We start from the raw sequence: 14564 nt of genomic DNA, 5'->3' as shown, positions 1-14564 counted from the left end.
CGAAGTCTGCTACTCTCATGTCATAAAATCTCGTATTTCATCTCAAAAATGAAGTTCTCGTGACTTTTGGAGAATCTTTGACAATATCAATAATAAGAGCAAATCTGTTATTCGAGTTCTCTTGTACGGTTCAGATTTTGTCACCTCACCTAAAGACGAAGCTGAATTTTTTGCTAAAAACTTCTCATCAATATTATCTCTTGATTCCACTAGTTGCGTTATACCTGATATAGCCAACAAACAGGTTGATCTTTTGCTTGACTTTTGTATTACTCCAGCTTCTGTATCTAAAGCGATTCCCTGCTTAGACTCTTCTACGGCTTGTGGTCCGGGCAACATACCTATTGTAGTCTTGCAGTAGTGTTCCCCAGAGCTGTCAATTATACATTCAAAACTATTTAACAAATGCTTATCGGTGTTGTGTTTTCTGGCATGCTGGAATCCCCATCTGTTATCCCATATTTCAAAAATTATGGAGAGCGATCTGACTCGTCTTAAACTACCGTTCCTTTAGTCTTTTTTCTATTGTAAGCAAGGTTTTTGAATCTTTAATTGACAAACACTGAATCTCTCATCTTGAATCTAATAACTTATTTTCTGATCATCAATATGGATTTTGATCTTCTTGTTCCACAGCTGATATGCTAACAGTAATAACCGATTGGTTTTATTGTGTATTAGATAGAGGTGGAGAGGTCAAGACTATCTTTTTTACCTTTTTTTTTATTGAATCCTTTTTTTTCAGTTGTAGTATAAAAGAGGTTCTCGATGGACACTTCACTCTTCTTCATATCCTGTAACTTTAGGGTCCTCAAGGTTCTATTCTCGGCCCTATAATTTTTCTAATTTACATTAACGATCTTCCAAATATTCTGACATCTAAGGTGGCATTGTTCGTTGATGATGCTACCATTTATTTTTGTCTTGATTAGAAGCCAACACTTTCTGATTGCTTGGAGGGGGCATTTGAGCTTGAAAAGGATCTTACTACTGCTACAGCATGGAGCTTACAGTGGCTGATGTACTTTAATTCAGATAAAACCCAATTTTTTTCAGCCAATCGTTACCGCAAAAATTTAGATCTTCCTATATTTTTGAACAGTTATGTACTTAATGAGTCATCTACCCTTTATCTTCTAAGATTTACCCTTACTTTCTTGGAAACCGTATATCAAATTTATTGCAAAACTAACATCTGCAAAGGTTGCATCTCTTTCTCGTGCTCGACACTTTCTTACTCCGGATTCTATTCTTCATCTCTATAAATCTCGAACATGTCTTTGTTTGTAATGCTGTTGCCATATCTGGGGTAGATCTTCCAATGATGTCCATTCTCTTTTAGACAAGGTGTAAAAACGCGTTATAAACTTAGTTGGACCTGCTCTTGCTGCCAACCATCAACCATTATCACATCGTCGTAATGTTGCTTCTTCTTATTTTTTCTACAAGTATTATGATGGTTACTGCTCTAATGAGCTAGTGTCTCTTTTGCCATCTACTAAAATTCATTCTCATGTTACTCTTCAATCAATTAAGCCTTATCCTTTTTCTGTGACTATTCTTAAGTGCTCAAAAAAGTATTAATGGTCTAGTTTTTTTCCTCAAACATCAGTTCTTTGGAATTCGCTTTCTTCATCTTGCTTTCTTAATTCATATAATTTTCAATTTTTAAGTTGTCTGTCATTCGTTATTTTGCTTTATAATCTTTATCTTTTCTCTTCCTGTAACTTCCAACTCTAATAGTGGTTGCTGGTAGCCTTGTTGGAAGCGAAGTTGTTAAAAAAAAATTTAGCATATTTTTATTTATTTAATAATGTTTTGGAGGATTTGTCATCATAGTTACACCTGTAACTATGATCCACTCGTTTTCAATAAGCCTTTCCCAGACGACTTCTCCAAAAATAAGAAAGGCAAAGAAGGCAAGGCACTTCTTGAACATAATGTACCTTAAAAAAATTTTCCGGCAATAGCTTTGGTGTCACTTGACTATTTTGCTCTTTAAAATTTTTGTAACCCTCCATCAAAAAACATTTTGGAACACAACGGGAATTAGGTTAGTCCACCATGATTAAGTACTATCAAGCGACCATTCCACGGAGGGCAAAATTTTATTTAGCAGCAAAATTTTAATAAAAAACTTGAGAGAAACGACCCTTATTGAACCCAGTAACTGCATTTAAAACAAGGAACACAACAGTATATATACTGTTGTACTAGACTAGTACTAGACAAGTTTATATATACTCGTCTAGTACTAGCAGTTCAAGTAATAAGTATTTAGAAGCCATCACATGTGTTATTAAGCTTGAGTACTGATCCGCTTAAGTGTTGATCTGAACAACTTCTGAAATCAAGTGCCAACAATTGTTGAGTATCCAAACTAAAACCATTAAGTGTCACAGCTTGATAACTATCTTTACTATTTAACATCTTAGTTTTAGTACTAATATTGCGAGATGAACCAGTAAGACATCGGTAAGATTTTTCTACAAGGTGATAAAGTTGCATTCCAAAAAATAAATTAAATTAGACTGCCCATTAATTAGAACATCAATTCTGGTGATACTCATTGAGTTTAATTTTTTTGGTTGTCTTGTAAAAGATGTAGATTGGGGAGTATAAATTAAAACATATTTTTATTAGTTGCGTACCTTATTTTGTTCCATCATTGTATTTCAAAACAAGGCAAAAATCTTGCTGCAAATTAAAGGATAAACAGAATATATCAATAATAATGGAAAAATGATTATTTCTGGTGCTTGCACCAATGGCTAAAATACCAATGCAGTAAGTACCTGAAAATCTAAGCACATGGTGTTTTAATATAGCATTAACATGGATTCAACATACCACTTCTATTTTAGACAACTTTTGAGATAAAAGCATAAGTCGTAAAAAAGTTCTAAAATGCCTAAGCTAGCAGTTCTAATAAAACAGGTCTTTTAGTTGTTGTGTCTGGTGGTTCTCTTGTGGGAACAGGTGCTGGCGTCCCTGTCGGTATAGCTCTAGCTGGAGCCGGGTGAAATTGTTTTGGCTCTGCTTGCATTGATTTAAAGAAAAATCATAGCAGCAGAAAGCGATATCATATGCTCTACATAACAGCCACAGAAGCTTCTTCTTCTTTCCAAGTTGGAATAAGCCGAGCATTTATCAACGGTGAGCTGTCAGTTGACGAGTTTCAAGTACTCGAAGACAATTGTCAAAAATATCTCATGGTAATCAAATTTTTGTAGTATCAGACGCTGGAGCAACTGGAGGAGTAGCCTTAGGTTTCATTAAATGGTAAATTACCCCAAGAACCCCTATTCCTACAATTAAACATGTATTCAGAAATAAATCCATTATTTGGGTTTTTTCTTTTTTTTTAAATCTTTTTTTCAATTTCTTCTTCCTTTTTGAAAAGTTCTTTTTTACTCTTTTCAAGCTCCTTAAGGATAAGATTATTTTTGAGATCATCCTTAAAAGCGTCGTGACTACCAACTGGAAAGACCTTTTTAGTAAACTTTACTACGTATTTTGAAGCTTATCCTAAAGAAGAGCTTCATAAATTTGAATTTTTTCTGAATAGGTAGTGGTGATTCAGTTATTAAAATATTTTTATTAGAAATGTTTTTTATTTCTTCCACAAGGTAAGCCACTTTGCCCAATCTTATTAAAGTTGATGCTGGATATGAATTTAAAAGGGCTACTACAAAACTTCTTGAAAAAAAAGTCCAGATCAGGCGAGCTGCATCTGGGAATTGAGAACAACCAATCGTTGAACGCTATAACCGTAAATTAGCTGAAAAACTTTTTGGTTGCTAGTATGCTTAGGAGTTGTTAATGACTGAAAGATCAGTCAAAAACAATTTTAGCCATCTTGCGTGCTGCAAGAAAAAAAACTTTAATCTTTCCTAGTCCAAAAGTTTGTTCCTTGTATGCTTCAGGTGAGCTAGAAGGTGGCCAAAAAAAGGCTACTGACTTTATTTTGTCTTTAAAGATTTATTTAATTGATTCGGTAATGCAACAAATTAGTCAACCTGTCCTTTATTATTTTGCTGGTGGACCGAATAGACGATTCGTTCGTGAAGAGTTACAACTTTTCCAAATGGAACCCAGTTACCTCCTGATAGAAAACTCAAATAAATTTATAACTATATACCAAATTCGTAATTCGATCTGGAGCAATCCACCGTTTAGTATCAAGAGGAGAAAATGATGTTTTTACTTGCTCATACACACCGATTTGGTGATTATGCTACACCCTCCCTCGTAATTCTAACCTAAGTGTTCTTCAATTCAACCTGATCATCAAGTTACTTCTTGCATGATTCATGCTTAAGATCCTCCTTAATAACAGTCCTGCAAACTCCTTTTGCTATCTTATTGTTATATCCTTCAGCTTCTAAAACAAAATACATTTTAGGTCGCAACGCTACAAAATCTTGGATGAGGCGTCTATTAGACTTTTTATTAGTCTCGTTAAAGTTTGGATGATCTTTTTAATACTCAATAAAGTTATATTACTCACTAATGTTCATAACTTTCTGTCATAACTTCGTAAATATCTTCAGTCTCCACTAGTAACAATAAGCTGCCTGTGTCAGTGTAGAGTAGTAATGCATTTTGGTTATATTTTGATTTAATCTGGTTGTACAAAAACACAAACATTAAATGCTTGGTGAGGTCTAAAACGGCTTAACCTACATATATTGGTTGATATTGTTTATATTCGTTACGCCATTCCTCCTTAACAACCATCCTTTCTGGAGCAAGAGGATAATCATCATGAGCATTGTACAATTTCTCTGGATACTAATATCAGCTCCAACAGTGAAGCCTTCTGGAGCGTTATCTGATGTTTTTAGGACTTCTTCAATCAAAGGTTCACACCACTAGAATCCATGACCTGGTAGAAACGGCATCATTGCCTCACCGCATAAATTGTTAGCATCCAAATACATTATATTTGATGTACATGAATTTGGTTTATTACTGTCATAGTTTTAGAATCAAGGATTGTTTGCATTTGCAAAGCGCTTGCTCGTCATTGAGATACCACTGCGTAGCCCCTTTTTAATAAAGCTGTGCACATTGATATTGGTGAGTGGTTCAAGCTGGACTCCAGTTTTCTTTAAGAGCACATCCCAACTCATTCCTGGAGCACTGAAGTAGTGAGCTGATTCAAGACCATAGTAAGTCATACTTTTGGTTCTGTATTTTTTTTTAATGTCTGCTAACAGCCTTACATCCGTTTTAAGATAGATGCCGTGTTAGTCGTCAAACGTCTCGCAGTTAAAAGCGCTTCAAACATTTTGCGCATGCTTATAGTCTTCAGCTTTAATCCTATCTCTTGATAGCTTCGAGTAGAAAGCTTCTTGAGATGGTAAGCATCTTTCATTGAATCTATCGAAGCTGTCGACATATTTATAGGGGTAGAAGCCCTTACGCTTCAGCAGCAATAGCTTGCTACCAGTTAATTCAACTCTTGTTATCTTCAAGTCGTCTAAGTCAAGGTTCTTAGCTAATTTGTCAAAAGATGAGCTCATAAATTTCAATCTACCAATGAATTGTAACTGGCGTAAACCAAAGGTCATGTATTTTTTGAGAATGTTTGGAATACAGCTGATCTTGCCTCCTACAGTTTTACAGAGAGCTTGCATGATCAGATGAGAGTCGCATCCGCGCAAATTATGGAACACTTCAGAGATCATTGTTACACTTGGTCTAATGCGTAGATTGAAACACTCTTTATAAGCAGCACCTTGATAATTCCCTGTTGTACGACAGTGATCTCTAACACTATCATTAATAATAGTTTAATCGCAGATCAGGGGCGGATCCAGCCTTTTTTGGAATTTGAGATAGCTAACCTCCAGACAGATAGCTAACTCCAAACATTTATATGTTTATACTCATGTCAAATAATGAGGGTTTGCAAAAAATGGCAACGATTGGAGGCTGGGAACAAAAAAGGCCCAATATTTTCGCCCCCCTTCCTGCTCCAAACGTGTGAGCAACAAGTTAATGAAATATTTTTTGTTCTATTTTCAACTAGATTTATATTCATCAATAAATTTCAAGTTTCATAGTATTATCTTTCAGTGTTCAAAAATTATGACCATATAAAATTTGCAACCCCCTTAAATTGAGGGGGGTTTAAACTTTATATGGTCATAACTTTTGAACGCTAAAATATTTTACTATGAAATTTAAAATTTATTAATTAATATAAGTCTAGTTGAAAATAGTACAAAAAATATTTCATCAACTTGTTGCTCTCACATATGGGGCATGAGGGGCAAAAATTTTGGGCCTTTTTTATTCCCAGCCTCCAATCATCGCAATTTTTGCAAACCCTCATTATTTGTCATAAGTATAAACATAGAAATATTTAGAGTTTGCTCCATTTCTGGAAGTCAGCTATCTCAAAGACCAAAAAATGCTGGATCCGCCCATGTTGCAGATGTAGCAAGCTGTTGCTTTCGGTCATAAGGTTTCATCGTCCTTAGACATTACTAACTTTTCTAGATTCCTAAAGACTGCGTTAATTCCTTCCAACTCAGTTTAAAGGCTAGCTAGAAAGTGCTCCACTGCCATTTCATCTTGATAAAAGTCAAAGCTTTGGTAACATCGTTGTTTTTAACATTCACATAGTAAAAGCCTCAAGGCTTTGAAATCAGTCGAATTAAGCTTTTAGCTTGATCATTAGGAGCGCCTTTTAAAGGTTCATTTAGTGCTTCAAAGTAAGAATAGATAATGTACGCTACTTGCATCTGCTTGTGATAATTTACAAATATACATATATCATCCCTCCCTTTTTTAGACATTACCGTGCGCTGTGCTTTTTTTCCAATTCCAAGCCAATCCTCACTGTGAACTTTAAACAAGTCAGCGGTACTGAATACATGAAGGCATAAACAACAGGGGTGCTTAAAACCGTGATGTTTGGTGTTAACGTGAATCATTCCAGCAAGGATTTTATTCAAAACATAGTGAGATTTCTCTTCTTGAATAAGTAAAAGGTCAATATCAATCCCTTTTTTATTGCTAATGTAAAAAGAATATAGACCCTTTTCCCATCCATGAATTTCGACTTTCAAAGTTTGAAATATCACTCACCTTAACTGGAAATTCTATGCCGTCAGAATTTAGCTCTCCGAGGTGTTGTCTTTTCTTTGATGTGCAATCTGCATGCTTATTCTTATATTTTTTATCATGTTTGCTGTCAGGTTCAAAAGGATCAACAAGGTATAGCGCGCTAAGAATAGCCCACTCAAAGCGTCAGTTATCTATGTTTTTACATATATAGCACAACGGTTTGGGATATAACCTGGTGTTTTAAAATACGATTTACCTTTAAATAGACTATATTTTACAAACTCATGTGTAATGGTACGCAATGGCTAAGTTGCCAACCTGAACCTTCATTAATAAATTTCTCCAGCTGCTCATTAGTTTTTGATGGAGAAGTATCAAGTAAATCATTACTGTTTTTTTAATTAGGATAGCAGCTACATTTTAGTAAAGGTATACAGTCTGTTTTATAGTTTTAGAAGGTTCGTTTTCAACACTAGATGCAACTTTTTCTATTTCAGCTACTAAAATCAGCGTAACTTTTTGTCCATCTTTATTGATTTAACTTTCTCTTAATTTCCTAATTTTCGGTAATATTATTAATAAGTACGAGAGCATCTGATTAAAGTCTGTGAACCTGCGGTAATTCAGCCATATAATTCATAAGTTGATCAGTTTCTTTGCGGATTTCAAAGTTTGGTAAACTGTCTCGGTAGTGGTATTGACCGTTGTCTTAAGATAGGTTCAATGCGCTTTTACTGTTCATTCAGCTGTTTTATATCGTTAAGATAATCTAGCATTGAAATAGCTTTTACGCAATCATCTAGATCTTTAAGGTCTCTTGTAGATCTTTAAGATCTACAAGAACTTGTGCTGTCAAAGGGTCCATTTTATAGTTAATACAGCTATTCACGAAAGTTTCAACAATTGCAGAATTTTTATCAAGTATGTTTGGTTTTTGTTTAATAAAAAGAGTAAAATGATATCAAATCAATTTTTTTTTTTTATTAAAGAAAAAGTAATTAGCTTTAAAATGAATATAAACATATCACACAAATTTTAATATAACACATCGCTCAATAAGTCCGTAGGATGACATATAGATGGCAACACAAATACCGAATCCGTATTGTTTTTAGAAAGTACCAACCTTCAAACGATATCTGTCAAAGTTTCATGACAATCGGACCATTATTTACCAAGTTAGTGAGTGAACGATTGAATCAACTTTTGTGAATTGAAAAAAATGGAAAAATCAGAATTTCGTGTGCTCATTAAGCATTGCTTTTTGATGGGAAAAAACACGGTGCAGACCAAACAATGGCTTGATAAGTGTTATTCGGACTCCTCTCCATCGAGGCAAATGGTTGAAAAGTGGTTTGCTGACTTTAAACGTGGTCGTACAAACACCGATGATGCTGAACGCTCCGGTCGCCCAAATTCGGCAGTTACTGAGGAAAACATCAAAAAAATCCATAAAATCGTCTTATCCGACCGCAAATTGAAATTGAAGGAGATTGCCGAGGCCATAAAGATATCAGAAGGCAGTGTGTTTACAATATTACACGAACATTTGGGTATGAGAAAGCTTTGTTCCAAATGGGTGCCGCGTTTGCTAACACCGGACCAAAAACAACAACGAATCGATGATTCTGAAGCATGTCTGGCACTATTTCACCGAGATAAAAAGGATTTTTTGCGTCGCTACGTCACAATGGATGATACATGGATCCACCATTTCACTCCTGAGTCAAATCGACAGTCGGCTGAGTGGACACCAGCGGGTGAAAGCCGCCCAAAGCGCCCAAAGGCTCAAACTTCTGCTGGCAAGGTTATGGCCTCCATATTTTGGGATAGCCATGGTATATTGTTCATTGATTATCTTGAGAAAGGTAAAACGATCAACAGCGAATATTACATGGCATTATTGGAACGATTGAAGGCTGTAATTGACGAAAAGCGACCGCACATGAAGAAGAAAGAAATTCTCTTTCATCAAGACAATGCACCGTGTCACAAGTCAATGAAAACAATGGTAAAAATGAATGAATTACACTTCGAATTGTTGCCCCATCCACCATACTCGCCTGATTTGGCCCCCAGCAATTATTGGCTGTTCTCAGATCTCAAAAGGATGCTCCAGGGAAAGAGATTTGGATCGAATGAGGAGGTCATCACCGAAACTGAAGCATATTTTGAAGGAAAAGATAAATCGTTCTACAAACATGGTATCGAAAAGTTAGAGAAGCGCTGGAATGACAGTATCGCCTTAAAAGGAGACTATGTTGATGAATAAAATCAAATTATGTCAAAATGTTGTTGTTTTATTAGCTATCCTACGGACTTATTGAGCGATGTGTTATAGTTAGAAAAAAAACAATTACAAAAAATCATATAGGAAAAATAAGAAGCACATAAGTTTAAACAAATTGCAACATTCGAACAAAAAATTAAAAAAAATAAAAGAATAAATATTTAAAGTGTCCTCCTTTGTTTTTATAGCAAAGATAAACTCGTTTATGCATTGATTTAACTAATTTCATGCACATCACGTAAGGTGATGTGCTTTCAGCCAGTACTCATTCAAAAGTTGCTTCAAATGCTGAGTTGATTGAATTTCATGGTATGTCAGTTGATTGTTGATCCAAGACCAAATATTTTCAATTGGGTTGAGATCTGGTGATCTAGGGCACCAGGGCATCACATTGAACTTTTTTTTCAAAAAATATTCTTTGATTGAGTAAGTTGTGTGAGCTGAAGCCCCGTCTTATTGAAAGATGAATTGCTTGCTTCTGCCATACAAGTGTCTGATTGATGGAATTAAACACGTTTCCAATGTGTTCTTGTTGGTGTATTGATTAATTCTCAGTTGCAAATCTTTTGACATAGATTCTTTCCTTGCGGTTTACAACTTGAAAATGAGCTTCATCACTCCAAATAACTTTTGCCCACTGTTCTACAGACCAGTCCAGCCTTTTTTTAGAATACACTCGTCGTTTACGTTTATCCGTGATTGAAAGAAAAGGTTTTCTAGCAGCTATGTACGCTCCAATAACTAATGTTTGTCTCACGAGCTCTCTGCTAACTTTTGGATTATTTTTTGACTCGTTGAAAATTTGTACTAGCTTTTTGTAGCTGGGGTTTTCTCTGCTCATTCTAAGTATACCACTATTATCACGGTTGCTGAGTTTGGATGGTCTTCCAGTACGCGGCATGTCGGAAACGTCCTTGGTTAGCTCCCAGGTTTTGATTAATTTTTGAACGCAATATTTAGAAACGTGAAGTATTTTGTCTATTTGAACGTTTGTGTAATTTTTTGTCGTCGCCATACCAGTAACATGTCACTTGATCTCACTAGAAACTGATTATCGACCCTATCGCACGCAATTGAAATTAATTTGAAATATACAATATTTCAAGTTGATTTTAATGAGTTAAAAGCTGCCTGGTGATGTTGCGATGAATTTTTTGATTGTAAACTACTCATTTTAATTTTATTTAAAATAAAAAAAATTTTCGCACCGGATTTATCAATTAATTAGCAAATAATTGATCCTAAATAAAATCGTTTAAACTTTGGTGACACCTCTTAATTTGTATCACCTACCTTTTAATAAAGTTTCTGAGTAAACAGTGATGAATCGAAACCTACTTTTTTTTATTCTATTAACAAATAATCTAGTTACCAAATTGGAAAAAAAAATTATTTTGATATCTATTTCTGTTAGAATTTTATTTAAGAAAAATCGCAGATTAGATCTTAAAATTCTGTCATCATTTAAACTTTTGTGAATAGCTGTATGTAATAGAATTGTTTTTCTAATTGAAATTTTTTTAAAACCCCTTAAAATTGTGTTCTAACAGTTTTGATTCTCTGTTGACCTCTTCTCTTTTTATTATATTTATAATATTCTCTGGCACATCTAATTTTTCAAATCTTTGCGTAAATATGACATCATTATAAGCTGGAAAGATTGTTAGAGCAAGGACGTTTAAACGTCCTTGGTTAGAGTAATAATCAAGAATTTTGTTTGTTATTGTCATAACCAACTCTGGTGTTGTTTGATATAATTGTTTGTTTGTTTTTTACGTTTTTAGAAATCTTTAAGTTAGTTAGATAAAATAATCCATTAGTATAAAGCTCTTTTTTTGGCAGTCCAATAGGGTTGTAAATATATTCACAAGTGACTTTTTCACTCACTACGTTATAAAACGTTTTCAAAGTTTACATCGGTTTTCGAAGTTTATATCGGTTTTCATTGTAAATAGTATTTACATAGCTATTTAAATTTCTTGTATAAAATTCATTTTGATATTAGTATTCTCTTTTATTATATTGTACTATTTTCTTTGATTAAAAATTTTTCGATATTTTTTTTTATTCAAAGTCTGAGAATATATACTCTTCATCGTCTGCTATTTTCTCTACAATGGCTGTTTTTGCATTGAGTTGAAATGAAATTCCCATGGGGCTAATGCAAACACTAGCAAAGTTCACAATTGCATCAATCCTAATAATCCCCTTCTCAATAAAACCCCCTTCTCAATAAAATATTCAATGTTTGATTTGAAACTCTCTCTCCATTCACTTTTTCTAGTTTATATCTTGATTTACCTAGCACTAAGTAAAGTTCTTTTTTATCATTAAATTTTATTTTATTTATGCTTAGTAAAATCCTTGTTATTGCATTCGATGATCTCTGATGCTCTTTAACCATGCTAAAAAATTTTGAATTAGAACTAATTATTACTCCTTTTATTAAAAGGTTGTAATCAGCTTCTGTTGGAAAGTATTTCTATATCTCCTCTGCCATCTGTGAGGTAATAAGTACATCACCCATTTTCTTAGGATAAGCAATATCTTTACGTGGTTATTTTTTCTAATCTTTTCTAAATACTCCTCACGATGTTGATTAGTCTCACTAATAAAAGCCAAACTGAGGGGCGCCAAACTTCCCAGTGCCGCCAAACTCCCATTTTACTACTACTGCACATGTTGAACTTGACTAAGGATTTTGTTTTGCAATTTACAGCTTTTTAAAGAAAACGGCGGCTGCGATTGTTCCAGCTCCTACAACAACGCTGTGATATACTACATTTGCGGCCTGTTTTTTAAAAGGATCTGGGTTACCACTTTTAGTGGTAAACTTTGGTTGTGGTTATAGTTGTTTCTGGTGTAGCTATTGTTTTTTTTTAGTCTGATTAGTTCAGATATTACAATTTTTATTGTATTATATTTTACTTATTGCAACAAATAGGAGTTAAATGTTACTCCGAGAATTTTTTAATAGGTTTGATATTGAGCAATTGTAATGCCACAACTTGGTTTAAAAAAGTCAACGCTTTTTAACGACTTTTCTGTTACAGTGTAATCAATTACAGTGTAAGGCAGAACTGGCGAACAAAACTAAAATCGTTCTTTATAACCTTTTTGGCAAATTGCATAGCTTGGTTAATGTTAAGATCAGGCGCTGAAGATGGACTTGAGTTTTGCATTTTAACAAATATTTAATATACAATACTTTTCTTTAATATGACAACACAAAATATGAAGGGCGTATAAAAAAATAAAGGGCACCTGTTAATAGTAAGTGCAACCAATTTAAGTAAAACAGAGCTCGTGCTTCACCTTGGTCTAGCAAATAGACCAACTGCTTTGATGTTTTTAATATGCTCAAATATTGACTGCAATACAACTTATAAAAGTAATTATATAATCGTTTACAATCAAAGGTTCCATGTCGTATCTCCGTTGATCGATATAGCGTTCAATGTGATCTTGAACTTCAAACAATGGAGGACGAGTGCATTTTCATTGTTAACAACTGTATTTGGGAAAATAACATGAATTCGTGGAGGTTGCCTCTAGTGGAGCTTGCCATATCAGGCCGCCACGTAAAACTTTTGTTGTGCTTCTTGCTCAAAGGTATACAGAGATGCCCTGGGTTGTTCAAGACCGGCTTAGTTGCATCGATATATTGCCGCTAAAGGACCGATCTAGCTTTAAAATATTTATAGAAGAAAACGGTAAACTTATTAGTGATATCCAAGTTGAAGAAATAAAAAATATCTTTATTTTAAACTTTATATCGCTGACTTAATACACCTGCATTCTCACAAGCATGAAAAAGTTAAGCTACTTTGGTTCTGACAATAACAAATTCAGTATTGCTAAGCTTTTTTACACTATCCATAGTTTTTACATTTATTTGGAGAAATAAAATTTATTAAAATATATTTAAAGTTATATGGTGGCGTCAATTTTTGAAGAGCTAGTGGTTGATTAGGAAATGGAAAACACACCTGAGCCAGAAATAGAAAATAGCTCTGTTAGTTTGTATAGATCAAGGCTAGCAGCTTGCGTTTCAAGAGGAAATAGTTTAAAACTTCTCAGAAAAAGGCTGACTTACCAAGAGCCTAATAATATAACAGCTGATAAAATAGTTTCACTTTATAGCAAAAATACAATACGGATTGGTAAAAGCATGGGTCCTGGAGTTTCAAAAAAAGCAATGATAACCTATACAAAGCGTGCGAAAAGATTTTTTCTAATTGGGGATTATGAAGTTTAAGAGCTGGTCTTGATAAAAACCCTGTGCTTCAGCAAGCATTATGCATTTTGGATGGTGAGTTTAACCATTGATTTGGTATGGGTCGTGCACCTCTTACTGTTATGTTATTAACCTCCGCTTATACTGACGCTACCCGCCCATATTTGACTATTAAAAAAGCTTCAAGAAATGTATAACAATCCTGAACAGATGATAAACAATCTTGAGCAACTATTTAACAATAATCAATTAGAAGCAAACCATAAGATCATAAATAAAAATGTTTCGTAAAATTCACATTCTTTACTTGACAGATAACCGAATCATGGGTCAGCCGGATGTAACACACAAGCTAGCAGATATTACCTATTTATCTGGTACAGATAAAAAACATGGATAAGCAAAGTAACATGGAAGCTGAAACAAAATAATATGTAAGCTGCTCCACCATCACCACAACAAACAATTTTTTTTATTTATTATCAAAATCCATATAAACAAAACTTATTAATAATATTACCTCTCTCTCAGAATGGAATGTGTTTGTGTGTAATATTAATTTGTTTTTTTGCTTCTGTAAAAAAAGTAAGCAGTTTGCTACTTTATGTAATAAAACTTATTTAAAACAATATGGTATATTATCTTCAAGTTATATATTTATGAAATTACAATAAAATTTCTAAATTACGATTTTATAAAAATGGTGCTCGATGATAAGAAATTATGTCTTCTTCTTGTTCCAGCTATTTATTTTAAATGTATGTATAAAATAAAAACTCTCAAAGAGGTGTCCTGAGTAAGTTCAAGCTCCCATTTTACATCTACTCATTTAACGGCTTTTATTTTGGAACCCAACAACCTCTGACTATAGATCGAGCTACAAGCTATCAATATTTATCAGGAAGTGGTCAAAAACTTAAAAATACAGGTGATGGTATCCAATTTAGTGTTAGCCAA

The sequence above is a fragment of the Hydra vulgaris genome, chromosome 03 (assembly GCF_038396675.1).
Source record: "Hydra vulgaris chromosome 03, alternate assembly HydraT2T_AEP".
NCBI classification, from domain to species: domain Eukaryota; kingdom Metazoa; phylum Cnidaria; class Hydrozoa; order Anthoathecata; family Hydridae; genus Hydra; species Hydra vulgaris.
Note: the sequence above shows the minus strand (reverse complement) of the source record.